Genomic DNA, 26,991 nt, shown 5'->3' with positions numbered 1-26,991 from the left:
TGGAGGTGAGAGGTCGCGAGCGGGGCGGGCGTGGGGGAGCTGCTGCCTGTGTCCCTCCTTCCCGAGCCGCTGCCAGCCTGGGGCCCTCATCCGGTGAACCCCTGGGGAGGGAGGGGAAGGGGCGTGGGTGGACAGGTCCCATCCGGCCCGGATCCGGAGCTTCTCCTCCTTTCTTTCCGCCGTTTCCTCCCCCACTCTCTTCCCCTTGGACCGACCGCCAAGTTTGCTCGTCTGCCGAGCCTCGCATCCTCCTGGGCCGGGCGGGCTGCGGGCCGCACAGGTGGCATGGGTCGCGGCACCGCGAAAGGGCGAGGAGCCCCTAGTTCTCCGGGTCCCTGTCAGAGGAGTAGTGCGGAGTCGGGAACCCTTTACACTGATCGAGGAGGCCCCACGTGGTTTCGGGCTGTCCAGGGAGCTTGTCATGCAGCAGCAGCAGCAGCAGCGACGGGGGTGGGGGGTTCACTTTGAAGTTCAGCCCGTACCTTCCTGACTCTGGGGATAAGAGAGCCCTGCAGAAAGAAGATAGTAAGTCCGTGGGAGTTGAACCAACTTGTCTGTGGTATGGGTAAAGCTCCGGGGTTAGAATACTTAAGGACCCACCTAAGGTAGGCAGGTAATTCCATCCCAAGGAGTGGAATTTTTCATGCTCCCAAGCGATCAATCAGTCCGTAAGCATTTATTAAGCGCCTGCCACGTTCGAGGCACTGCACTGAAGTGCTGGAACAAACGAAGTAACATTAATCCGGTATCCCAAATAAGCCAGAAGTGTAACTGTGGCTATACGCAAGAAGGTTTCGTTTATTTAGTCAGTGATCATAATAATAATGATAGCCAACATTTATCTACCTCCTACTTGTCAGGCATTGTGCTGAGCACTGTTCAATTATTATCTTACTTGAGCTTCGAAACAAAGCTGGGAGGTAGGTGCCGTTACCATCCCCATTTCACAGATGAGGACACTCAGGTTAAGTACACAGCTAGGAAGTATCTGAGGGCAGATTAGAATTCAGGTCTTGCTGACTAATACACTGAGACACCCAGCCACCCTAATAAACATTAAAAGCCAGCTGTGTTCCAGGCACTTGGATAAGCACTATATGCAGAAAAAGACGACCTAAATTCATGGAGTTGGAAGACATGAACTTTTTTTTCCGACTGATTTTTATTTAAAGTTTTAAGAAAATTAAGCGTTACTTAAAGTCAGAGCCTGTCTTAACTTATGCTTGGATTTGTATCCTCCTCAGTGCTTAGCACATAGTAAGTGCTTAAAAAATGCTTATTGCCTGCCTTCTTGAAGTCATCTGTTTTGTAGGGCTAGGTTATGGACATGAACAGTGAATGATACTTATTTTCATCAGTTACTGTATGTGTTTTTAGCTCCTCCTCTTTCTCTTAAGTGCTTAGGGGAGGATCTGGAGTCTAGTGTAGGTGCCTAACAAATGTTTATTGGCTGACCGTTTGTGTACTTTAATGGGGCAAGTACTTTCAACATTTAAACGAATTGTGGGATTACAACAAAGGAGAACAACTTTTAACGCCTCTTAGTAATCTGCATAGTTCATATTCTTGTTTGAAATTGAGAAATGGAGCATATCTGGACTACTCAGGTTTAACCTTGGCACAATGGTTCTTTCAGAATGTGGTCAGTAATTGCCCTACTGTGTGTAAAAGAAGACTTATTGCCTTATAATGAAAATTTAGGCTTTGAAATAGAAACTAGTGCATCAAGTTTTGAAATTTTACCTCAGCCTTTTTAGTAATGTCATTTAACGATAAAATCTAGTACAGGCCAAAGATCAGCCTAGCTAAGCTCAGAGAGGCTCATTGCCAGATTGGCCAAGTGTGATGAATTTTTCCTACAGCAACTCATGAAGCCAATTTCTGAACTCATGAAGGAATTGCAGTCTTTGGTTGGTGGAGGAAACATGTACACAAATGAAATTGCAGGTGCTTTAAGTAAGAAATCCATGGCACTATAGTAGGAGCAATATACCTATTGTCATGTATGTGCCCATTTTTATTTCCAGATTATAATTGTTAAGTTTTTGCTTTATGCTAAAGTTACTGAGAACAATTTCTTCTGATGTATTTGAAAATTTTATGCAGGTTGAGAATAGGAAAGAACTTTACAGATCATTTAGTCCAGCTCCTTTTATAATTACCATTGAGGAAATTGAGGCCAAGATGTGGTGTTAGTGGTAAAGTCCATCTGCAGTAAGTGAATTGCACCATTTTTCACTTTTAATTAAAGAAAAGTAAAAAGGGGCTGAAGTTGTTATATGTTGTGGTAGATGTGGGGAGACGACTGGTTTATAAATGGGCTATATTCTAAGTGTAGTTTAACAAAGGAAAACTGCCCAAGTATTGAAAAAAATTAAACAAAAGTGATGTTTTTCTTTTAAACTTAATTCAGATCTTCCTCAGAAACTAGCTGTTGACCCTGAATGGATCACTTAACTTCTCTCAGCCTTAATTTCCTTTTCTGTAAAATGAGGATAATAATAGCACCTGGCTCACAGACTTATTTTGAGGATCAAATGAGACAACATATTATATAGCACTTTGCAAAACTTAGAGTGCTATATAGATGGTAGTTGTTATTACTAACCCTGATTAAGGTTTCCTGCACTTGGGGAAATCTTGTCTACAAGTTTGTAGACAAAAAGGCCCATTTGCAAATGGGCTGGTGCTTTTGAAGGAACTATAACTGGAACAGCTAACCGTCTTTGGAAAGGGTAGTAAAACTTTTGGGAAAGCCTGTTAGAACTATAGATTTACATGTTTATTTCTTAAAATCTACTTTTGAAAAAAAAATTATTTTTTTTTAACGAACAAAAGTTTGTTTTCTTTGCCACTGCCTCCCACCTTCCTCCATTGAAAAGAAAAAGAAAACCCTTGTAACAAATATGCACAATCAAAGCAAAATATTCCCACAGTGGCCTCATCCAGAAAATATCAGCACCCTGAGTCTATCATTTCTCTATCAGGAGATGAGCAGCATCACGTTTCATTATGGGTCTTCTGGAATAGTGGTTGGACATTGCATTGATCAATATTCTTAAGTCTTTTAAAATTGCTTGTCTTTACAGTGTTATTTTATATAAATTATTTTCCTGGTTCTGCTCACTTTACTGTGTCAGTTCTTACTAGTCTTCCAAGGTTACTCTGAAACCATTCCCTTCATTCCTTATAGCACAATGGTTTTCCATTCATTTATATACCATAATTTTTTTTCAGCCATCCTCCAATAGATGGGCACTCCCTTAATTTCCCTGTTCTTGCTACCACAAAAAGTGTTAAACTTTATCTTAAGTGAGTCTAATCCCTTGTTTGTTCATGAACTCTTCTCCTACATGTATATCTGAAAGGTAATTTTGTCCTTTCTTCTCTAATTTGTTTATGTTACCTTCTCTTGGTATTTTATACCCAGATGTGATATATGTGTGTATGATATACACACATATACATAGTTATAGTTCTAGCTATTTGTCTATAGATGTAGTTACAATTTAATGGCTAGAGAAGAAGAGAGATATCAATCTGTATAGGTATATATCTTGAGGTGTTTCTTTAGTCCTAATTTCTGCTACACTGCTTTCTATTTTTCCCACCATTTTTTTTTAGAATACTGAGTTCTTACTTAAGTAGCTGGGGTCTTTGGGTTTATCAAACATGAGACTATTATGTCTGTTAGCTTTTATATGTTGTATACATAATCTGTTCCACTGATCACTTTTTAAAAATTTACTTTGAAAATTTTCAAAGGTACAGTCATATGTATATATGGAGGAATAATGCAAATTCAGGGCAGCTAGATGGCACAGTGGATAAAGTGCTGAGCTTGGAGTCAGGGAGACTCTTTGAGTTCAAATTTGGTCTCAGACACTTACTAGCCATGTGACCCTTGGCAAGTCACTTAACCCTGTTTGCCTCGGTTTCCTCATCTGCAAAATGAGCTGGAAAAGGAAATGGCAAACCACTCCAGTATGCCTACCAAGAAAACTCTAAATGGGGTTATAAAGAGTTGGAAATGACTGTAAAATGACTAAACAACAGCAAATATAAATTCCATTCATGGGCCATTTTTAAGTTCTTAATTAATATGTACAGGACACTCTGCTAGGCACTGGGAATCCAAAGATGAAAAATGCCATCCACAAGGAACTTATATTTAAATAATGGAGGGAATAAGAGAATGGGATGCACATCTGTACATCTAAGTATAATGCAAGTTAATTTGTGATCAAGTTAAATGAGACTGTATTATATTTGAATAGCTAGATGGTTTGAATAGCTAGACAGGAAGTTACTTATGGGCAGATGCTTTTATAGTTTTTTGTACTATGGTATCTAGCAAAGGGTTAGGCATGCAATAAATACTAATGAAATACTTATCAGAGAAAATAGTGAATGTAACTTGATAGAGATATTTGAAAGCAAGTACTTCAGTTGGGAAATAAATTTTACAAATAATGATAGCTAACTTTATGCAAGTATGACAAACCATTACAGTTGATGGTGGACTCAAGCTAAATCTGACTTAGAAAGTAATGCTTCTATTTTTAAAAGAGGGGGAAGGTGAAAAGCTTGGGGGGAATGGGTAGCACCAGAAGTTTATGCTTTATAACAAATTACTGAGAACATTAATAAAATACTAATAAAACATGCCTTTCTAGGATGAGGTATCTTCCCTGTACTTTGCATCTTTGGAATGATGGATAAATTAGGATTCAGAAAACAATAAAGATAAGGAGTTGTAATATAGACTGTATGAAGAAACAGTAAAGGAACTGGAATTATTTAACTTGCTAAAGATGAAAGATAACTTAGTTTTTAGGTATATGAAGTTGACAGTCTTCATTTTTGCTTACAAAAGGAAAATGATTCAAATTTTGTTTAATATGAAGAACTTGTTAAAAGACGGTAGGCTGGGGTAAGTGTACCTAAATTAATTGTCAAGAGATGTTGTAGAATCCCTTTCTGCAGGACTTTACTTAAACTAGAAATACTCATTATTTTAGAATGTTTTTTTTTCTGTTTTTGTTATATTTTAGCATTTCTTCAGCATAACAGTTCTTTTACTGGTATTATAACAATATATGTGTGCGTGTTGCTAGACTTCCAAATAAACTAAATAAGAATAATTTTGTGTTGTCTCTAATAAATGGCACTTTAAGTTAACTTTGAAAAATTATTTTAATTTCTTGGCATAATTAAAAACCTATTGATAAAAGTATGTCACCTTTCTCAATCTAGAAGAATTCCATATGGGATCGGTTGTTAAAGTACGTATTTTATTAGGAACCTAAATATTAACAAATATGAGGATTTCAGTATGCAAAGGTCAAAGAAGAGGATTGTATATGAAACTCTGGACTTCTGTTATATAGGGTTTTTGAAAATATACATTAAATTTCACACAGTAGTAGCAAAATAGTCCAATTCCTTCTGAATTTCCTTTTCTACTCTCTTCTGCACATTTTAAAAATAAAATTTTATTGATATTTTATCTTTAAATCACCTATATTTCCCACTGTATTCTTTCTCCACTTCCTCCCAGAAAGCTATCCCTTGTAATAAAATGTGAAGAAAGGAAGAAAGGGGAAGAAAATTCAGCAAAACTAAAAAGTCCAAAGTGCCCCATAGCCCTACACTTTTACAAAGGTATGGGATTCATCAGTAGTCTTTTCTTTCTTTGTGTTATTGTCACTACTCACCAGCATCCAAGGAGAAAAAGCTCTCTTCACTCCAGTGCACCCTCCAGATTCTGCTGATCAAGGGGTTTTCCTTAAGTACCAATCTGACTGTGTCATTTCCCTACTCAGTACACTCCAGCAGCTTCCTATTGGCTCTAGGATAAAATATATGCTCATCTGTTTAGATTTTAAAGCCCTTCACCTGGCCCCAGCCTATTTTTTCTGCCTCATTGTACATTACTCCCTTTTGCTCATTCTGTAATACATCCATACTGGCCTCTCTGCTCCTTACACAGGGCATTCCCGGTACTGCTTTTGTAGTGACTGCCTGCCCCCCCCCCTTCCTGGAAAGCTTTCCTTCCTCATCACCACTTCATAGAATTCCCTCTTCCTTTGAGAAGCAGCTTAAGCAGCACTAAGTCAGGTTTTCCTAACCTATTCCCTTCACGAACTGCTTTTTAAAACTATTTGATAACTTTATTGCAATATAATTGATTTCCTTTGAAATCTTATGTATTTTATTTTATGCCTTTAAATGTATTCTTCTGAGAAGGAATCCCTAAGTTTCATCAGAGTGACTGCCAGAGGCATCCATAACTCCAAAAAGGTTAAGAACCTCTGTCTTTAACTGAAGCCTTCCCTAAAATCTCCAACTTTTCAGGCCCCCTTCCCCCATCACCAGACTGCCTTGCATTTCACTACTTTGTATTTATTATCTTTACATTTGTTCTGTATACATTTGTATATGTACTAGTCTCTGTCCTTTTAGAATGCAAGCTTTTTGTGAGAAAGGATTGTTTCATTTTTTTGTATTTGTGTCCTTAGTGCCTAGTACAGTGCCTGGCATGTATGTGGTCAGTGCTTAATAAATACTTGTTGATTGATAGAAGCTTTTCTTTTCAAATAAAATAAACAAATACATTGGCCCTGCCTAGAAAATATGTATCTCCCTCTCTCTCTTTTTAAAATATAATTAATTAATTTTTGGTTACATTCTCAATTCTGAACTGTCTCCCTCTCCACCCCACACTAGAGAAGTCACCATTTGACATAGATAAATCTATCTGTCTGCCTGTAAAATCATACTATGCATACTTCTGTTTATCAGTTCTTTCTCTGGAGGTAGATAGCATCTTCCTTCATAGGTTCTTCATAGTTCATTTGAATATTTATAATACTCAGAATAACTTCGTCATTCACATCTATTCAGACAGTATTGCTGTTACTGTATACAATGTTCTCTTGGTTCTGTTCATTTCACTCTTCATTATTTCATGCATGTTTTTCTAAAATCAACCTGCTCGTCGTTTTTTACAGAAGAACAGTACTCTGTCACAAGTATACATTGCAACCTGTTCAGCCATTCCCCAGTTGATGGGCATCCCCTCAGTTTCTAGTTCTTTGTCACCACAAAGCTGCTATAAACATTTTAGAGCATATAGATTCTTTTCCTTTTTCTTTGATCACCTTGCGAAATAGACCCAATATTGATATCGGTCAAAGGTTATATACAGTTTTATAATTCTTTGGGTATAATTTCAGGTTGCTCTCCCAAATGGTTGGATCAATTCACAGTTCTACCAACAGGATATTAGTGTCCCAGTTTTTCCATATTCCCTCCCACATTTGTCATTTTCCCCTACTATCATTTTAACCAGTCTTATAGGTGTGAGATGATATCTCAAGGTTCTTTTATTTTGCATTTCTATAATAATGATTTAGAGCATTTTATATGACTCCTTGATTTCTTCATCGAAAAACTGCCTGTTCATATCCTTTGACTATTTATCAATCAGTAATATTCTTAGAAATTTGACAACATTATGTATTTGAGGTATGAGAAATTAAAAATGTATCTCAATCTGCACCTCTGTTCCATCAGGTATTAATTTTAGTTGTTTCAATTTAATTCTTTTTTCATTATAATCTTCTTTCCTGTGAATCCTGATATAAGTACACAGTCAGTAATTTACAATGTTGCATCTATAATTTATGTACATGTGTGTGTGTACATGGATAGATGGGTGTTTAATATTTTTAGTCATTATTGTTTCTGTGAAGTATTCAAAATTAGTATCTGCAGGGTCTGTGCCAAGAGAATAGTCTAATATAGGGCATATATACTCTTTCTGAGTAGTAAGTGAAACTAAAAACAAAACTAGAAAATAAGCCCTTTTTTCAAGGCTCTATAAATAGGAAAACAGTCATCTATGGTGCTATTAAATTTGTAATGCTGACATAATAAGTCCCAGGAATTTTAGAAATGCAAAAACTTTTTAGCAAACTTTTACAAAGTATTTTTAGTTATTACAAGGCTTGTGTAAAATCCAAACTTAATGTCCTTATTTGATCAAAATGATCCAGAGTTTCTGTTAGTCTCTTAATTTACAGATCTCATTTGGTAGTAACATAGAATTTAAGTTGGAAGTTACATTCAGCCCCTGAGATTTAATTTTCTGAATTATATAGCATTATCCCCATCAATTATTACAGCTTCATTACATAGAGAAGCAGTATTGTTTTAGTGGATAGTGCTTGAAAAGGATTGGAGGGGGAAGGGCTTCTGTTCAAGTCCTGCCTCCAATCCCTGCTGGCTTTGTGACTCTGTGCAAGTCATTTAACCTGCCAGTGCTTCCCGCAACTCTCCAAGACTAGTAAGTTGTTCAGAACGTGTTGATTTGTACTGATAGAAGGAATTTTTTCACTGGGAGCTTTCTATAATAATGAAATCACGGTCCTAGTCTGTCCCCATCCCTGTCCCTGCCCTGTCCCCCCCAACCTCCTTAAAAAAAAACCAAGGTTTCTTACATGTATCTCTTGCCTCAGATTTTGTGAAAATTTCTGACAGACTTAAATATGACTTTTTAAAAGTTAACCTGAATATTTCTTTTTAAAAAAAAGTTTTACATTTTGAGATCTATGCATTGTGATATAGTAGATTGAGTGCTGAACTTGGAATTAGAAGAGACCTGAATTTGAAGTTCTGTCTTAGACACTTAATAGTTATGTGGCCCTAGACCAGCCACCAAACTTTCTTTGAGCCTCAGTTTTCCTCATTTGTAAAACAGAGATAATAATCTTAGCTCACAATGTTCTTCTTGTTCAGTCAGTCAGTAAACATTTATTAAGTACCTACTCTCTGCTAGGCATTGTGCTAAGATTAGTGATACAAAAATGAAGGCAAAAGAAGTGCCATAATGTATTTAAAATGCTTTATACACCTTAAAGGACTATGTGTCTATTAATTGTTCTTTAAATAGAAGATCCCTATTCAAATTAAATATGTGGATATCTAGATATTTTAAATAGCCTACTCTACCCCTAGCAGAAAAATTGTGCCACTTTGTCCCACTTGTATTCTCTGACTTTCAATTTTTATATCTTAGAGTAAGAAAAAGTTCACTTAATTTGCATCTTTTTTCCTATGGTAATCAAAGCAGCATGCTAATTAGATATTTGCATGTGGGGGGAATTTGTCACTAAAAAAAATTACATTTGTTATACTGTCATGGTAAAGGAAATAGGAATATTTGCCAGTTAGATTGTAGTTTTAGTTATCAATAATTTTGATTTTTTTGTGAATATCATTTATTTAAGTAGTTATTTAGCAATTAAATATTGAGGAAGAGTAGTAAGTGCTCATACTGTATTTAATAATCAGTCTGAATGCTTTACCAATGATGTGCTAATAATTCATGTATTATAGTAAACCACAGAGAGAATATTCTTCCTTTGCAATATAAATCTGCAAGAGTAGCCCAAGATAAAAAAAATTCTAGTTTTGTAATACAGCAGTTCTTATTACATGTTTGCTCAGTAACATTTTTAGGAATAATTTTCATTGTGAATTTTTGGAATCTGGGAAAGTATTGCATTGAGGGGAACAGCTTTTGGTACCTTCTTATCTTTGAAGTACATAAATTGAAGCTTCTCTGGCACTTCCTTTCCTTTTATTTCCACCTCACAACTCCATCTCACTTCCTTCACTCTACAGAAGTCATCTGCTCTCATTTCTCCCCATTGTCAATTGCACCTACAGGATTGCAACTCAATTTATTATGTAATAAGAACAAAATGAAGTAGGCTGGGCAGATATTACCCTGAGATCTAGAGAGTTTTAAGTTTCAAGATCATATGCCTAATATTAAATTCATTTATGCCAGTGTACTGAATTAGGACTGGTAGAGATGCAAAAAGAAATAAAACATTGAGCCCTGTTGAGGCATAGAACCTAGATCTTCTATTAGTTCAATGTTTTCCCCATTACCCTACATTAACTCATTGTTCCCCCTATATCCAGACTGCCAATGAATCCTAAGCTTTTTTGCCCCCTTCATAATATCATTTGAATCTATTCTCTTTTCCATTTCTGTATCTCTTGCCATAATCCATTTTTCATTCTTTCCCTTGCTTTCTCTTGCATCCCCTTAGTACTTAACATTTTGTTAAGTGATCCATTGCCCCCCTAGGCCATCTTATACATAGCAGCTGGAATAACCTGGCAGTGATGAAAGTAGTTTAATTTTCTGTTCAAATATTCTGATCTATAGTAAGGTATCTAGTCTCTTGGAAGTCATTTCTGATGGAAACCCTAGCAAAATTCTGTTGTGTAAATAACCTCAGTACTGAATGCAGATTTCTCCCAAAGAAAAAAAATGTAGCTGTAGTAGGAGGTGAGGAAAGCATTAAATTATTCTTGGGTTGGAGTAGATCATAGAGTATTATTGCTTCTACAAGCAGGGCACTCATCACAAGAGAACTAAGGTAGTATTACTGCCTGAGCAGAAAGCTTCAGGCTTGAATTTTCCAGCAAGAGAGTCCATTTTTATGTACCTATATAACTGTGAAGTTGGAAAGGAGCTTGGAAAGTCATTTTAAGAGCATTTAGCTTCTGCTAGATACCATATACCCATTGAGTACTGGAGAGAGATATAAAGTAAGACAGACTTGATCCCTGCCTTCAAGGAGCTTGCTGCCTGGTTTGGGGAAGATAAGACAGGTACACAGAATTGTTTAATTAAAATATGCTAAGAAAAGGCATATTCTCTGAAAGTTTAGACATGTTCTTGGTTCCAGAAAGAACTAGGGAGCCATGGTTGGAAATTGTGGCGGGGAGCACATTAGAAAATTTCCTGTTAACTAAAGTTGTCAAAAAATGGAATGGATTTGGAGATAGGGTAGAAAGTTTCCTCTTATTGGAAGTTTTCAATTGAGCTAAGACTAGATGACCATTTGTTGGAAGTAGAAGATAGCTAAGGTATCTTCTAGTTCTGCTCTAGAATTCATTAGAGTGGTAAGAGAGAAGATGTAGGGAATCATCTACACTACTAGCACCCTCATTTTATATATGAATTCCTCCTAGTAGAACATAAGCTTCTTGAGGACAAAGACTGTGTTTCATTTCGTCTTTCCGTCTCCATTACCTACTTCTGGGCTTTGCATACATTAAGTGCTTAATACATATCTGCCCAGTTGAAATGTTAAATTACAGATGAGATTTAGAGAAGTGAGTTGATATGTACAGGCAAGGTAACCAGAGAGCCGGTATTAAAATCTAGCTCTCCTGACTTCTAGTTCCATATTTTTTATATTATGCTGCTCTGCACTTAGCAGATGACTTCCTTATATTAAGGAAGAAAAATATATCAGATGACTGGTTTATGTTAAAGAAGTAAAAACAATCTAGCAGGTCTGTGGTATCTCCAAGGCCAGCTTACCTTGGGGACCAATTTAAGTACAAGCTTTTGTTGTTTTGTTCATTCATTTCAGTCATGTCCACCTCTTCATGACCCGTTTTGGGGTTTTCTTAGCAAAGATACTGGAACAGTTTGCCATTTCCTCTAGCTCATTTTACAGATGAAGAAACTGAGGCAAATAGGGTTAAGTGACACAGCTAATAACTGTCTGAGGCTAGATTTGAACTCAGGTTTTCCTGACTCCAGGCCCAGCACTCTATGTACCTAGCAGCCTTAAATGTAAGCTCTAAGAAGCCAGATTTAAGTAGTTGAGTGAGAAGAAACTAATCTAATTGAATTGGAATACCAATTCAGAAATGGAAGGGATTATGAATGGTAATGCTTAAGTGATAATAAGTTTGATTTCCTTAAATTTCATTTAGAATTTTCAACCATTACTGATGGGATGAATTGAGAATGTAACTACAGCCACATCTTAAGAGGAGCATTAACAAGGTAAAACAGGTCCCGAAGAGGGTAACGAGAATAGTTAGAGTATTTGAAGGAACCAAGCTTTTCCAAACTTGGAAAAGAGAAGAATTAGGGGATATATGATGGGTGTCTTCTAATATCCATGGGCTTGTACCCCTGGTTGGTAACAATCCCTCAGATCTCACATAACACCTTGTTGTTTTTAAAAACCTCATTAATGTACTTAACATTATAGCTTAACATTGTACCTATTATAGCTCTCTGTGATAGTGTCTCCATCCTACTTCTAGATTGAAAGGTCTTGAAAGGCAGGAAGTGTCTTATCTGAATTTATTATCTCCTCAGCCCTTAGTATTCCATACACAGTAGGTACTTAGTGTTTTATCTTGTATTCTGATTGTTCCATTGAATGTAGGATGAGAACAAAATAGTAGAAGTTACAGGAAGGCAGTATTTGGCTCAATATAAAGAACTTCCTAATAGTTAAGGTTTTCCAAACCAGGAATGGATTGCCTCCATTTGATAGTGAGTTCACTAGAAATGATAAGAAAGTCATCTACAGTAGGGGGCATCTACTTCCCATCTTCTCACTCTACTTTCTGTTGGTTACTTTTAACTTAGTTTAACGGGTCTGCAAGAGGAAAGGGTTTTACTAGGGTTCGGCTGCATCAAATGCTACAGCTTCTTGGAGCCACAGGTGAGAATTGAATGAAAAGTAGACGCCGCAAGCCCTCACACCAGAGGTACTAGTCCTCCTTGAACACTCCATACACTTCCAGACTCTCAAAATACTTCATACACCCTCAAACCCAAGCATGTGAAGACTCCCTTTGATGGAATGGGTGGACAAGAACAGTTTGTTCCAGTGGCCATGAAGGCACCTGAATCAGGCATTTGGGGGCTCTTAGAGCTTGGTCAGACACCAAAGATGCCATCCACTACATCCCAGCTTATTGCCAGTAGTCTTGACTTTTGTCTTGCCACTGGACTTCAATGACTCTAGAAGAGAAAGTGAGGCTGATAACTTTGTCAAACTCTGTTTACTTAAATCCAGTTCACATACAAGTCAAGACATCATCTGTGATGTCATTGGTCCTCTTCAAAATGAAGGATGAACAACACAACTCTAAATCTGACTTCCTATCTCATAATTTAATGGAAACTGCTCTCTCCAAAGTTAACTAACAATCACTTACTTGGCAAGTTTAATAGCCTATCCTCAGTCCTCAAGCCCTTCCTGACCCCTCTGCACCCTCTTCTTCTTTCCTCTTAATTACCTTCCTACGTCTCTGAATCCTCCTGCACAGGCTTTATTGAATCTTATCCAGCACTACCCTCTCAGCTTCTCTACAGGCTCTATCTCCAACTGCCTATTGGACTGTAGAACTAAATGGCTTATAGACATCTTAATGTGTCCAGAACTAAACATATGTTTTCTGCACCCCCTCCCCTAATCCTCTTCTCTTCCTATTTTTTGCAAACAATTTATATAACATTAGGATTAAGATTTATTTGAATGATCAATAGAATTTATTTAAATCCTTCTAGTCCTGGGTTTTTTACTTTGGTCATTTCTTTAAGGCTTGTTCAGTTTATTTTTCTGATATTGAGTTATGTTTTTAATTTCTTTTTCTCTTCTATATATTTTTTATTTTTGTAAATATTCATCCATTTCATTTAAATTACTAGATTTGTTGTCATTTGGTTTTCTTCTCTGTTTTAATGAGATTAGCTAATCGTTTATGGTCTTTTGTTAGATTTTTGTTTTTGTTTTTTTTTGGGGGGGGGGTTGTTTGTTTTTTTGGAAAAACTCTTTGACATGGTTCTCTTTTATGTAAAGAGAGGGACTGGTTCTGTGATTTCATTTGTATAGGGTTCTCCCACTTGAGGGAAACCCTCTTTACCAATGCAGTTTGGTACTTTTTCTGTACTTTGTAGTCTTAGAGTTGTCAAGAGCACACATTCTGTGATTAAAGAAAAAAATAGAAAACTCTTAAAAACTGAAATTTTTATATATTCTTATTGGACTGAAGATATGACACCAATACTCCCATAGTTTTGAAAGCACAAAGGATTTTTTTTTTTTTTTGCTTTCCTGGAAAACCTTTCATCTGCATCACATTTTTTTAAAAATTGTTACCCTCTGTAGATTTGAAACAAGTAAACATTGAGTAAATTTTGCTTTTTTAATGTGTTTAATTTTCAGTCTGAAAAATAGAAATGCTAGTGTGTTTCTGCAGTAAATATTTATAAATATAATGGAAAGAACTTTGATCTTGGGAGTTAATTAGATCATAGAATTCAGTCCATACCTAGAAATTTGCTAATTGTATGGCTATGGACGTGACATTAACCTTTCTGTGCCTCAATTTCTTTGTTTATAAAATGGGCCTAATAGCTGTATTACCAACCTCATAGAAATATTGGAAGAATTAAATAAGATAATATATGAAAAGTACTTTATAAACCTGAAAGCACTTATGTGCTTTCAGTAATACCAGTTATTAAGATAATGATTTTCAAAAAAGAAAAAACCTTTGCCACCTGCTATAATAATGAATGGTGTGTAGCATCATGTTTTACTAATCTCTAAGAATCTCCTTTTTTGTTGTAACAAACCCATTCGCTAGAACTTTAGGAGGTAGTATCGTGTTTGTAAAAATATAACTGCCATATAAATCACGCCATAAAAAATTAGAATAGAACCAAAATAAGTACCCGTCACAACTTTGACTAATGCAGCAATAATTAACCAAGAAATATGGCTGTTTGTGAAAAATAAAATCAATGATTTTGGCTACACAAAATTGAAAATCTTGCTTGAACAAAATTAATGCAACTCTAGTAAAAGAAAAGAAGCTGTCAATTGAGGGGGGAAAATCTTTGCATTAGATATCTGTTAAGGGCCTAATATTCAAGATGGAGCTAGTGCAAAACTATTAATTAAACTAAGAACTATTCTCCAAAGGTTATGAGCAAAAATTCTTAAAAGAATTGCATACTATTAACAACCATGTAAAAGATTGCCCCAGACCGCTAATAAGAGCAATGCAAATCAAAACAACTCTTAAGGTTTAATCTCACAACCAAAAAAAAATGGATAAAATGATACTTTTTGTTTTTGTCATTAATATAGTCATAAGTTTCTCATTTTCTTAATAGTGAATCAACACTATTCCTGGTATAAATCCAACCTGGTCATAGCATATAATATTGTTAATATGCTTCTGCAGCCTCTTTGTTAACATTTTATTCAATATTTTTGTATCAGGAATAATGGCTTATAGTTGTCTATTTTGATTCTCCTTGGTTTATGTATCAAGAGCATATCTGTGTCAAAGAAGGAATTTAGTAGGATCCATCCTTTTTTGTTCTGCCTTTGCAATTAATTTATGTAATATTGGAATTAGTTCTTTGAATGATAGAATTTGCTTGTAAATCTTTTTGATGCTTCAAATATAATTTAGTTTCCTTGACTATTTCTTTTAAATATGGTTATTTTTATTTTTTGTTTTGAGATCATAATTGCTACTCTATTTTTATTTTAGTTGGCTTGAGGCATAAGTTCTCCATATCCTAGTTTGTAATATGAATCTTTATGTTTCTAATGCATTTTTTATAAGAGAGAGAATGTGATCAACACTAATAATCTATCATTCACGTGGTCTTGGAGTTCCTATCCTCTTCCCCCTCCTCTCTTCCCTTCATCTACTCCTTATTGCCCGTTTGTATATTTTTTCTTTTAATTTCCCTTTAAGCTCTGCCATCAAAATTTGAAATACATTTTACTTGTGTCTATTTTTTCTTGCACAATTCTAATTATGAGAGATATTAAGTCCTTCCCTATTTTTCCTTATTTCAGGTCATGTGTTTTGTTTCAAAATTCATACTCACCCCTGATCTTTTTCATGGGGTATGCTTAAAAGTCCTCTTTTCTAGTAAAGAGTTTATTTTCTTTGTACTATTATACTCAGTATTTAAGGGTAAATTATTCTTGATTGTAAGCCTTTGCGTTTTCCCTTCTGGAATATCATATTCCAAAAATTTTTCTCCTCTATCGTAGCTTAATCTTGTATAATCCTGACTCTGGTTCCTTGCTTCTTAAATGCTTTCCTTTTTGCCTGCCTCTCTCATCTATGAAACTGTTTTGATCCAGTAATATAAAGAAAATTTAAAATTTTGTATATTGTGTTCCACACAAAACAGTTACTCTTCTTTATCTTGTGCTAGTTAGAAATTTGCAAATATAGTTTAGTGACTTCTAGATGTTTACAATTCCATAATTTAATTTGTCCTGAAACTCAGTAAAATTTGAAGTAATGGTATACATTTGCATGCTCTAACATATCATTTCTTCTCTAGTATTAAGGCTGTAATTTTTAAAAATTTATTTATTTTTAGCATTCTTTAAAAAAAAAAAGCTTTTGAGTTCCAAATTCTCTCTTTTAGTACCTTCTAGTACCTCACCCACCCATTGCCACCCATTGAGAAGACTAGTAATTTGATACTTGCTATACATTTGAAGTCATGCAAAACATTTCCATATTAAAGGATGTAATTTCTTGGCTTGTCATTTTCTAAGACATTGTTAATCATTTTAAGCCTTTGATTTAGTGCCTCAAAAATGAGCAGTATCAAGACCTTACGAGTGGCGGGATCAAACTTACTATTTGATAGACTTGCAATCTATCATGAGCAGGAGAAAATAAAACTCACTTGTCCTCTGAGATAGGTAAGGCAGGATGTTGAGCAAAGATATAGTATTGACTCATATGGGTGTGGTTTCCCTACTTCTGTGTTGCACAAGATAGTCTTTCTGTTCAGAAGCTTGAGGAAGGATCTGCTTTTTTATACCTCTGAGCCTAGGAAGCTGTATCCATACCCTGAGCATTTAGACCCCTGAGTCAATACCTTTAAGGAATTTGGTCAAATGCCTTTTAAGGATAAATTAGGCTAGTCTTTGTGGAAATAGGGCCTGGTGATATTGTCCTTATCACACACCTCCTGAAAAATCCTAGAAGACTGCGGAGGCAGCATGGTACAGTGGGAACAGCACTGAACTTGAAAATATAAGATTTGAATTCAAATTTAATCTCCCCGCATTTACTTTGGCAAGATATGACTTGAGCAAATAACAACTTCTCTGAGTCTCAGTTTCTTCCCCTATAAAATAAGGGCTTTGGAGCAGATGACCTACTATCCCATATCAATTTCTTTTAAAATCAGTTTATGTAAGGATATTTCTAAAGCATCACCAGAAAAGGTTTGGGTTTGTGGTTTGTTTTTGTTTTTTTGCCTAAGGAACTAAGGCAACTCACTACCAACAAGATTGGAAAGCTTGATATATATTGTACTTTGTAACTATGAATGATGAGGAGGTGGCATGGTAGAGTGGAAAATGCCCTGAATTTGGAAAGGAATTTGAATTTTGACTCTTCCACTGCCATTTACCACTTCAGTTGTACAACCTTGTGTAACACTTAACCTCTCTTATACTATCTCCTTATCTATAAAATGAGGTGAATAGACTAGATGATATCTACATCTGTGATTCTATGTTTTCTCTCAAATTATGCTTCAATTATAGCTTATTGGAGGGAAGATGTCACTTAGATTTCATTTACATGTATCAGTTTAGTTGAATTGGCTATCTTTTTAAGAAAAAAATTTGAACATCTTTAGTTAAAGTTTTGAGCTCCAAATTCTGTTCCTCCCTCTCTCCTCTCTCCCCCATCTCCGAGACAGTAAGCAATTAGGTATAGGTTATACACGTACAGTTGTGTAAAACATTTTCATAGTAGGCATTTTGTACAAGAAGACTCAAATAAAAGAAAAGAAAGAAATTGAAAAATAGCATGCTTCAGTCTGTATTCAGTCAAGATCAGTTCTTTCTGTGGAGGCAGATAGTATGCTTCATCATTAGTCCTTTGGGATTGTCTTGGATCATGGTATTGTTGAGAATAGCTAAGTCATTCACAGTTCTTCATTGGACAGTATTACTGATACTGTGTGCAGTGTTCTGGTTCTGCTCACTTCACTATGCATCAGTTCATATAAGTCTTTCCAGATTTTTCTAAAATCATCTTGCTTGGCATTTTTTACAGCACAATAATACTCCATTACTATCATATACCACAACTTGTTTAGCCATCCCCCAATTGATGGGCATCCCTTTTATTTGAATTGGCTATCTTTTGTAATCTATAAATTTGATAAAATCCTTTTGCAAGTGTGTTTATTACTATTGTTAAATATTAAATGACAGGAATATGCCTGGCCATGTAAACAAAGCACACAGATAAGCAATTCTTTTGACTGAAATTTTTGTTAGTTGAAAAGAAATAAACTAGATGATTCATTCTATCCTATTTGTAGTCTTCCTTGCATAATGAAAATACTCCCTGTTAACATCTCACAAAAATCGATCTACCTCTCTCAAAATGGCATTAACCAATTACTTTTCCCATAAGCTATTTGTAGAGAAATATTCCTTCCCTACCTTTTTAATAATATACTTTAAATCTAAACAGAATCTGAATACTAGAGAAAATGATTTTATCTTTGGTTTATGTTTTTGTCAGAGTAAAATACTTTAAAATGTAGATTCCTGACTTTATATAGAAATGATGTGGTGCTGTTCAGTTACTGATCTAATTACTTTCACCTCCTTAAAAGATACACTTTTTTTTAGGTCACTTTTTGGCAGATTAGTTACAGAAACATTGCATACTAGAAAAATATTCCTTGGCATGTGTCATATCTTAATTGTTTCTTTTTGTTGAACTTGTGTTTACTGCTAAATGTGCTTATAAGCAATCCTCAGCTTTCATTTGAATACCTCAAAATAGCCGCCCTCTCTGACTGACCCTGTGACCACAGGAGCTCCTTTCCATCATTGTTACTGCATGGTTCAGGATCTTTCTCAATCATCTCTCTTTATGTTTGCCATTGCCTCAGACATCTCTTTAACTCTAGCCTGTCCCCACTTAAAACATTCACCTCAGTGTCAGGCTAACAACAGTGGAAGATGGAAGAGAACTACCAGAGGTCACAACTGGATCTCCAATATTTTACCAAATCCTTACCCATCTTTCTATCCCTGGTCCACTTTTTATCTAACCTGCCCAAGACCTTTGTGGTATATGTGATAAAATGCCCACTATTTCCTTTCAAATATAGTTGAACTTTTTGTTCTTTATATACCCAAGCATCCTGTAAGCTCCTACATAGAATTTTCTCTATGAGTAGTCTTAAGTTAAAAAGAGAGAGAGAGAGGGAGAGAGAGAGAGAGAGAGAGAGAGAGAGAGAGAGAGAGAGAGAGAGAGAGAAACTCCTGGATTTAGACAGGAAAATATGTTGACCATTCCAGCTTGTTCTCAGAAGGGGGTGGGGGCAGGGGAAGGCAGGGAGAGGAAAATGACTAGGGTGTTAGCCAGGGCTAAGAGGGATTCTTGGGTATTTTCATACTTTAGGAGGCCCTGAGTAAGCATAGCTCTTCACTGTTGGTCATTCTTGGCCTATCACTTTCCCTGACCAACCTCAACCCATCATTTGAACCTTTTAGTGCAGGAGTGGAAAGAAATGTGTTTCTGGAACAATACCAAGTTATAACAATGTATTTTCCTGTAGAACATATGTAGTTACAGTTAGGTTCTTTAGTATCAATAATATATTACTATGCTTCAGGAAGACAATAGTTCAAATATGCTTTTGTAGCTAGACTTAGGAATCTTAACAACCGTATATAACAATGTTTCTCTGAGGAAATGTATTTCAAGTTCCTAAAACCAAACCACATGAAAACTTTGAAATATAACACATTCCTTTTAGAGGAGAAAATAAAGAACTAAAGGTATGCCTCTTTAAACTACAGTTTATGAAGGGGAAAAATGCATGGGTTTTAGCATAGGAGAAATAAGCCAGAAGAAAAAGGGTCTAATAGAATAGAAGGATGTTACTGTTCAGAAGGGCTTGAGTGCAAGAATGTGACAGCAAAGAATGAAAACAAACTACTAAATAGCAACCATATAACAAATATGAGACTCCTCTTGTAGAGAGTGATGTCACACATTTTGAAGAAGAGATACCATCCATGTTTGTTGAAATACTGAGAAATTCACAGGGGAGAATACATTTGTTAAATAGTTCCCAGGAAGAAAAAAATGGGTTATCTGGATAGTTAGTGGTTCTATGGTAATAGGTACAAAGCATGGACAAACTTGAATTGTACTATCTTGAAGTGTATATCCAGGTTGTGATGGAGAACTTGCAAAGGCTCGTTCAACTCACTAATTGCTGCCCACTTTGCTATGACGATTAAATGTTATAGTCAAGGGTCAGCTAGGTGGCACAGTGAGTAGAGCACCGACCCTGGAGTCAGGAGGACCTGAGCTCAAATTCGGCCTCAGACATTTGACATACTTACCAACTATGTGACCTTGGGCAAGTCTTTTAACCCCAGTTGCCCTACCTTCCCTCTTCCAAAAAAAAAATGATATAAATAGAAATCTGAAGTGAATTTCTTGAGATTGAAATGTTAGACAAAAAGTTGGAAACTTTGAGGAAGACCAACTGGTGGTTTAGTCTCCCCTTCCAAGTGATGGTTAAGTACTGTGGAAAGGAAAGGTAGAGATGGGAAATGAATCTGGATATGTAGTACTCTCCCTTTCTCCCCCCACCCCACAAAAAAAGGTGTGATTCATGTATCTATGGACTGTTACACCAGAATGACAGGCTTCTGGTGAAAGGATATCTAGTTTGTGAAGACTTGAGGAAATATATTCGGCAGGAGACTTATCCACCCCATGAAGGTATCTTTGAAGTACATTTTGGAAGGCAAAACGATCTAGGCTGTGATAAATATAGCACATAGAGTTGGAGCAGACACTGTTTTTACAACATGAACTTAATCTTGGATCGAATTAAGAAAAAGAAATTGAGTTAAATTGTCTTTGGGAAATTATACAATGCCTTTAAAAAATCCCAAATTCTTTTTAAAAAAAAGTCCCAACTTTTTAACATTTTCCTCTGGAAGCTGTGCATTTGTATAATACCACAGTTTCAGAAAAAATCGGTTGCTGATACCCAAGTGGAGAAACACATAGTGAGCATGAGTAGGCTTTATTACCAGTAGAAGAATTGCAAAGTGACAAATAGTGTTAAATCATTAGAGATGCACATATCGCCAGAAAAGGAAATGGGTCAATTCTGTAGTGAGAACAAAAGATAACCAAAAGACAGCTTGATTGTTTCATTGATGTCCACATAATGTCAGGAGATTTAGAGGAAGATCCACAGTGTATTGAGCGCATCCCCTGTGCAAGATTTTTAAGAAGATTTGAGCAATAGTCTTACAAGATGAGAAGGCATGTGGATGGGCTGTGGTTTTCATAGTTGAAAGAAGTATGCATGAGGAGATCACTGAATAATTGTGCTATTCCTGGCCTTTATAACACTGCCTTCAAGGTACTTAATAAATGTTTGTTGTATTGAATAGAATAGTTGGATTTAATTTGATGCCTCTTTCTTTTCAAAGCAGAACACCTGATAAACTCTTGACTTGCCTTGTTGACAATTTCATTTCTCAAAAGACTGAGGAAACAATTAGGGGAACTGCTATTATATTGTATATAATTCTGACTAACAACTGCTTGCTGATGTGAAAGTGACAAGAACCTTGGGAAAAAGCGATCATGTGATTTTGGAATCTGTAATAGCAACAGAAGAGAATGCTAAATAGGCATGTACTTTAGCGAAAGCGAATTTCAAAATGGGAGAGAGAAGGAAAAGGCATGATCCTATGGCTAAAGACTCTCAGAGGAAATACTGCTTTTGATAGATATCAGATCCTACAAAATGCAGCCCTGACTATACAGTTATGAATAATGAACAGAAGATTCTGGGAGCTTCTTAAGAAATTAGTAAGGCATGGTGAGTGTCTGAACAGGAAACAGACCATCCAGCTTGGATGTACCTACCTACTCTAGCAAAAAAACCTTGTACCATACTAAACAATGAAAAAGAAATAAGAATGAAAGTACAGTAAGTGGCTATTTCCATCCCCAGAACTTCACAAAAAATTTTCCAGGTGGTCGTGGGCAGTAGGAAAGGGGGTCCACTAGCGCCAATATTGGGTAGCCTTCTGGCACAACCAGAGACCTGTACCCTCTAAGGCTCTGTTTTCTGAGGCAGTAACAAGGCCCTGTGGTGAGAACCTTGAAAATGCTGAGGAGCATTCTAATGACCGAGACAGCCCAGCCTCAGAGGCTCTGAGGTCCCTAACACTGTCTCTTGAGATGCCATGGAAGGCCTTCAAGATTCTGTACTCCAGCTTGCAAAAATCCAGAAATTCAAAGCTGGGAGGAGGAGAAAATACAGAAGGAGGAACCCAGGGAAAAAACCAAAGTAGGACCAACTAAATCACCCAAAGGTGCAACGGGTGGTGCAGCCCAGCCCTTGTACAGAGTCCCAATTCAGCAACTAAAGCTGGAGAGTAAATCAAAGAAAACTGACAGCATCAAAAAATTGCCATTTTAGAGATTCCCCAAAAGAAAGAATAGTAGTATAACAACTGCAAGCAATAGCTTTAAGGGAAGGAAAAAGCAAATTTTCTACAAGGGCTATAAAAATAGCTGGAAGGAATGAAGAGATTTAACAAACAAAAATAACTCTGGAGGAAAAAATTGGAAGAATGAGGAACACAGAAGAAAATTGATAAACTTTGCCCAAGAAATGGACTCCCTGAAAATGAGAATAGTTTAAACAGCAATGAATAGCTTCATAGAATACCAAGAAATATTTGAACAAAATCAAAAGATTGAAAAATAGTGTCCCAAAAGTCTTAATTTTAAGTTATTAGATTTGGGACACCCTACAGAAGAAAACATAAAATATTAAATATTAAAACAGCTGACCTGGAAAATAGGTCAAGGAGAACTAATTGAATAATCAATGAACACCCTAAAACCATGATTTTCTTTAAAAGTCAGGACAGTATATTGAAAGAAATCTCAAATCAAAATTTCCCAGCTGTATTAGAACCAAAAGATAAAGATAGAAAAAAATCTGTTGCCTCTTGAAATGATCCTCTAAAGGAGAAGTCCTAGGAATATCATAATCTAGATTCCAAGTTCCCACATTAAAGGGGGAGTGGGGAAGTGCTGTAAACATCCAGAAAGAAGTAGTTTAAGTACCAAGGAACTATAGTCAAAGTCACACAAGACCTGGCAGCTTCTACAGTTAATGAGAGGAGATCTTGGAATACAATATGCCAAAATACATAGGCATACCAACAAGAATAACATACCCCAGGAAATCTGAGTATAAGCTTACATTGTGGAAGTGATACATGCTTCCTTCCTCATTGTTAAAAAAAAAAAGAAAAAAATTGAGAAGGCAAAGCATGGATTCAACATGTTAAATATCCTATTAGGTGTGGTTGCTATATTGATTTTCAGAGGAAGGGCAATATCAGAAATGAATTGATGCAAAACAAAGTTTTGATGTGAAAACTTGACAAAAGTATCCCTTTTTTCAGAAAAAAAGAGGGATTCTGGAATTAATAAACCTTGACATTTATCCTTAGCAAGATTCTCAAATTATTAATCAAATTATTTGTAATCTTATGGAAAAGATGGAAGCACTCATTAGGAATTAACGTGTATTCTCTTAAAAAGTCATGTTAAACTAAGGTAATTTCCTTTTTGATAGGTTTACTGAACTGATAATGGAAGGAAATGTCCTAGACATAGTGTAGCTTAAGTTTAGCAAGGGGTTGTCATTGTTCCTGTGAAATTAAAAAAAATAATGTAGTAGAATATGTGTAAGAAGATAGTTTGATACAGTGAATTCAAGCTGGTTGAACAATTGTTCATACCAGTGTTAACTGATGAGTCTGTAACGGAGTGCCACATACCTCTACCCCTGCTATTGTCACCATTTTTGCCAGTACTTCAGAAGAATACACACAAACACACACACACACACACACACACACACACACACACACACACGCCTGCTTATGTATTTTGCAGATCACAGAATCAAGATTTACAGAGTTTAAAACTAGGAGATATCTACAAGTCATCCAGACCAACCTCCTTATTTTATAAATGAGGAAACTAAGGCATAGCTTCTTTCAGTTTCATAGGAGAATCCAGAGTTCTTTTTCATGAGTGGAAGAAAAAAATGAAACTGCAGAAAGAATTCCTTCCATTGGTAGAAGATTTTGTGTTCAGTCGTTTTTCTGTTGTGTTCGACTTTTCATGACCCTATTTGGGGTTTTCTTAGCAAAGATACTGGAGTGGTTTGCTAGCTTATTTTTACAGATGATGAAATGGAGGCAAACAGTTGAATGCCTTGACCAGGGTCACACAACTAATAAGTTTCTGAGGCCAGATTTAAACTCAGGAAGGATGAGTCTTTCTGACTATTCTTGCACTCTGTCCACTGTGCCACTTAGCTGCCCCTAGTTATTCTAACTACATTTTCCCCAAAGAAAGTACTGGTGAAAAGAAAGTAGAACAGGGGAAAACGCTAGTTTAAAGGCATGGGGGGTGAAGGGGAGCAAGGGTATTTGTACTGTGGAATCAACTATGTGGAGAGCCCAGACAACTTGACATGAGAGAAGACCTGTCTGGTTGTGTCCAACAGGCTGCTCATCTCTTTGCTCTCTGTACGACATTGCGCAAGTCACTTCACCCATCTGGGCCTCAGTTTCCTAATATGTAAAATGTCTATGTTTTGTGCATAGTTGACTTAACTGTACTTCTTTTCTAGAGATTTTATCACTATAGTAAACTTTAAATTGGTATATAAATGTGAACTGTTATTGCTAATAGGAAGCTGACCAAAGTAAAAGTAATCAAACAACCTGACCTCACAAAAGACTGCAGTTTTCCCTGTATTCTTCTTGAAGGAGGCTGAGAGGGCTTCAGGAGTGTGAGTCTAGCCTCTAAGACAACTTGGGATAGTGAAAACGGCTCAATGTAGGGTCAGAGGACTTGGGCTAGAATACTGCCACTACGACTTAGCTGTATAATCTTGAACAAGTTACCGAACTTCTGTTTCCACATCCCTAAAGTGAGGCTGGAAGGTCCTTCTAAGACTTAAATCTCCTGATCTGAGTTTGCCCACTTTTGCATCCCTGAGCAGCTTGCTCTTTCCCAGGTTTAAATATTCCCAGTTCCTTCAACCAATCATCCGTGCTAAGGTTTTAGCATCCATTTTCTTCTCTTCATTCGCACTGCCTCCACCCTAGTAGTCTAAGCCTCTAAACAACTCTTAACCAGGAATGCTCCTGGTGAGGTCTCTCTACACTCCAGTTTATCCTCTACACAGCTATGTTTTACCCGGAGCATTTGTTCTGCTGTCTCCCTGTTACTTCCAGAATCACATTTCAACTCCTTTCTTGAGCATTCAAAGTTCTTCACAACTTGACTTCACTTACCTTTCCTAGCACATAATTTACCTTCTTACATTCCATGTTCCAACTAAACACTTCTTTTTACTGACACTCCATCTCCTGCTTCCATGCCTTTGCACTGTTATTCCCTCATGCCTGGAATGTATTCTCACCTTATTTCCCACTTCTAGGATCCCAGTTTCCTTCAAAATTATCCTCAAATGGCACCTTCTACATGAAGTGTTTTCTGATTTCCTCCCCAGCTACTAGAACCACCCCTCTACCAAAAACAAAATAAAAACCAAATATATCTATTCTGTATATATTTTGCATCTGTCTATAAACAAACAAATCTGTGTGTGTGTGTGTGTGTGTGTGTGTGTGTGTGTGTGTGTGTGTAAGTAAGCCCCTTGAGTATAGGAACTTGTTCTGTTTCCCCCTCCTTTTTTTTAAGTGCGGTAAACCTCGTTCTCTTGAAGCCTTAATAGTTCTTTAGAAATACGTGTGTGTGTGTGTGTGTGTGTGTATACATATATATGATATAGATGTATATGTTATTCAGTAAAATCTTAGTAAGAAAGGGTAGGGGGTAGAATATCCTGAATTATTTTAAAGAGAGCTTTGGGAGCTTTTGTGTACTGTAAACTCAATATAAATTGACATTGTTACATGGCAACCAAACAAACTTTTCCGGTTTTAGGCTAGATTAAGAAAGACATAGTACCCAGAATGAAGAAGGTACTAGCTCTGTTTTTCTCTGGTCTTCCCATATCTGGAGTATTGTATTCCTTTCTGGACATCACAATATAACTGATCAACACGACAATCAGTCATAATTCCAAAAGACTCATGATGAAACATTGAAGCATATTTTTCTTTTTTCTTTCGTGTGTGTGTGTGTGTCCGTGTACACACACACACATACATACACACACACACACACACACGCACGCACGCACGCACGCTTTTGGCGAGGGGGGGGCAGGGCTAATATTTGTGATAGGTTTTATTTTTCTTGCCTTTCCAGTCAGTGGAGGTGAGAGGGAGAAAGGGGAGAGGATGGAAACAATTTAACAATTTGAACTGAAAATATAATAAATTTGAATTCAGAGAAGAAAAAAAGGATCGCCTAGAAGCTGGAACATAGCCAGAAGAAGGCAGCCGTGGTGATAAGAGGACCAGAGATCATGCCATAGAAGGAATGGCTGAAGAATCTCCAGGGATGTGTTTAGCCCAAATAAAAGACAACTTGGGGGATATTTGAGGTAGTTGGAAAGCTGTCCTGTTGAAAAGAGATTAGCTTCATTCTACTTACCCCAAAACTAGGAACAGTACATAAAAGTGGCAGTGAAGCAAATGTAGAATAATGGTGGAGCTGTCCAAAAATGGAATACAGGTAGTGAATTCCCCTTTTCTGCAGGTCTTCAAGCAGATGATGGATGTCCTCTCGTTGAACATGTAGGAGAGATTCTTGGTTAAGTACAGGTTGAATGAGTGTACCTAAAGCCTCATCCAATTTTGTAAACTTTTGTTATTCTTATGTCTACATCATTCAGTCTAGGTTATATAGACTCCTTATTAGAGATCTTTAGGAAACCAAGTCTATATTCATAGATGAGTTTTAGCATAGCAGTTTTATATAAGTGATACTTCTAAAGAACTTCAAAAATTTGGGTTTTTTTTTTAGTAATTAAATATACTTCTCCCCCCCATAATATTTTGTTTT

The 26,991-nt window shown here is 36.4% G+C and overlaps 1 protein-coding gene across 5 annotated transcripts in view; it reads left to right on the top strand.

Moving 5' to 3' along the window:
* Nucleotides 1-26,991, top strand: part of USP15 (ubiquitin specific peptidase 15) — a 165,940-nt gene that overhangs the window by 403 nt on the left and 138,546 nt on the right. The window lies entirely within an intron of this gene.

The sequence above is a fragment of the Trichosurus vulpecula genome, chromosome 5 (genome assembly GCF_011100635.1).
Source record: "Trichosurus vulpecula isolate mTriVul1 chromosome 5, mTriVul1.pri, whole genome shotgun sequence".
In the NCBI taxonomy this organism is placed as follows: domain Eukaryota; kingdom Metazoa; phylum Chordata; class Mammalia; order Diprotodontia; family Phalangeridae; genus Trichosurus; species Trichosurus vulpecula.
Note: the sequence above shows the minus strand (reverse complement) of the source record. Positions and strands in the feature narration are given on the sequence as shown.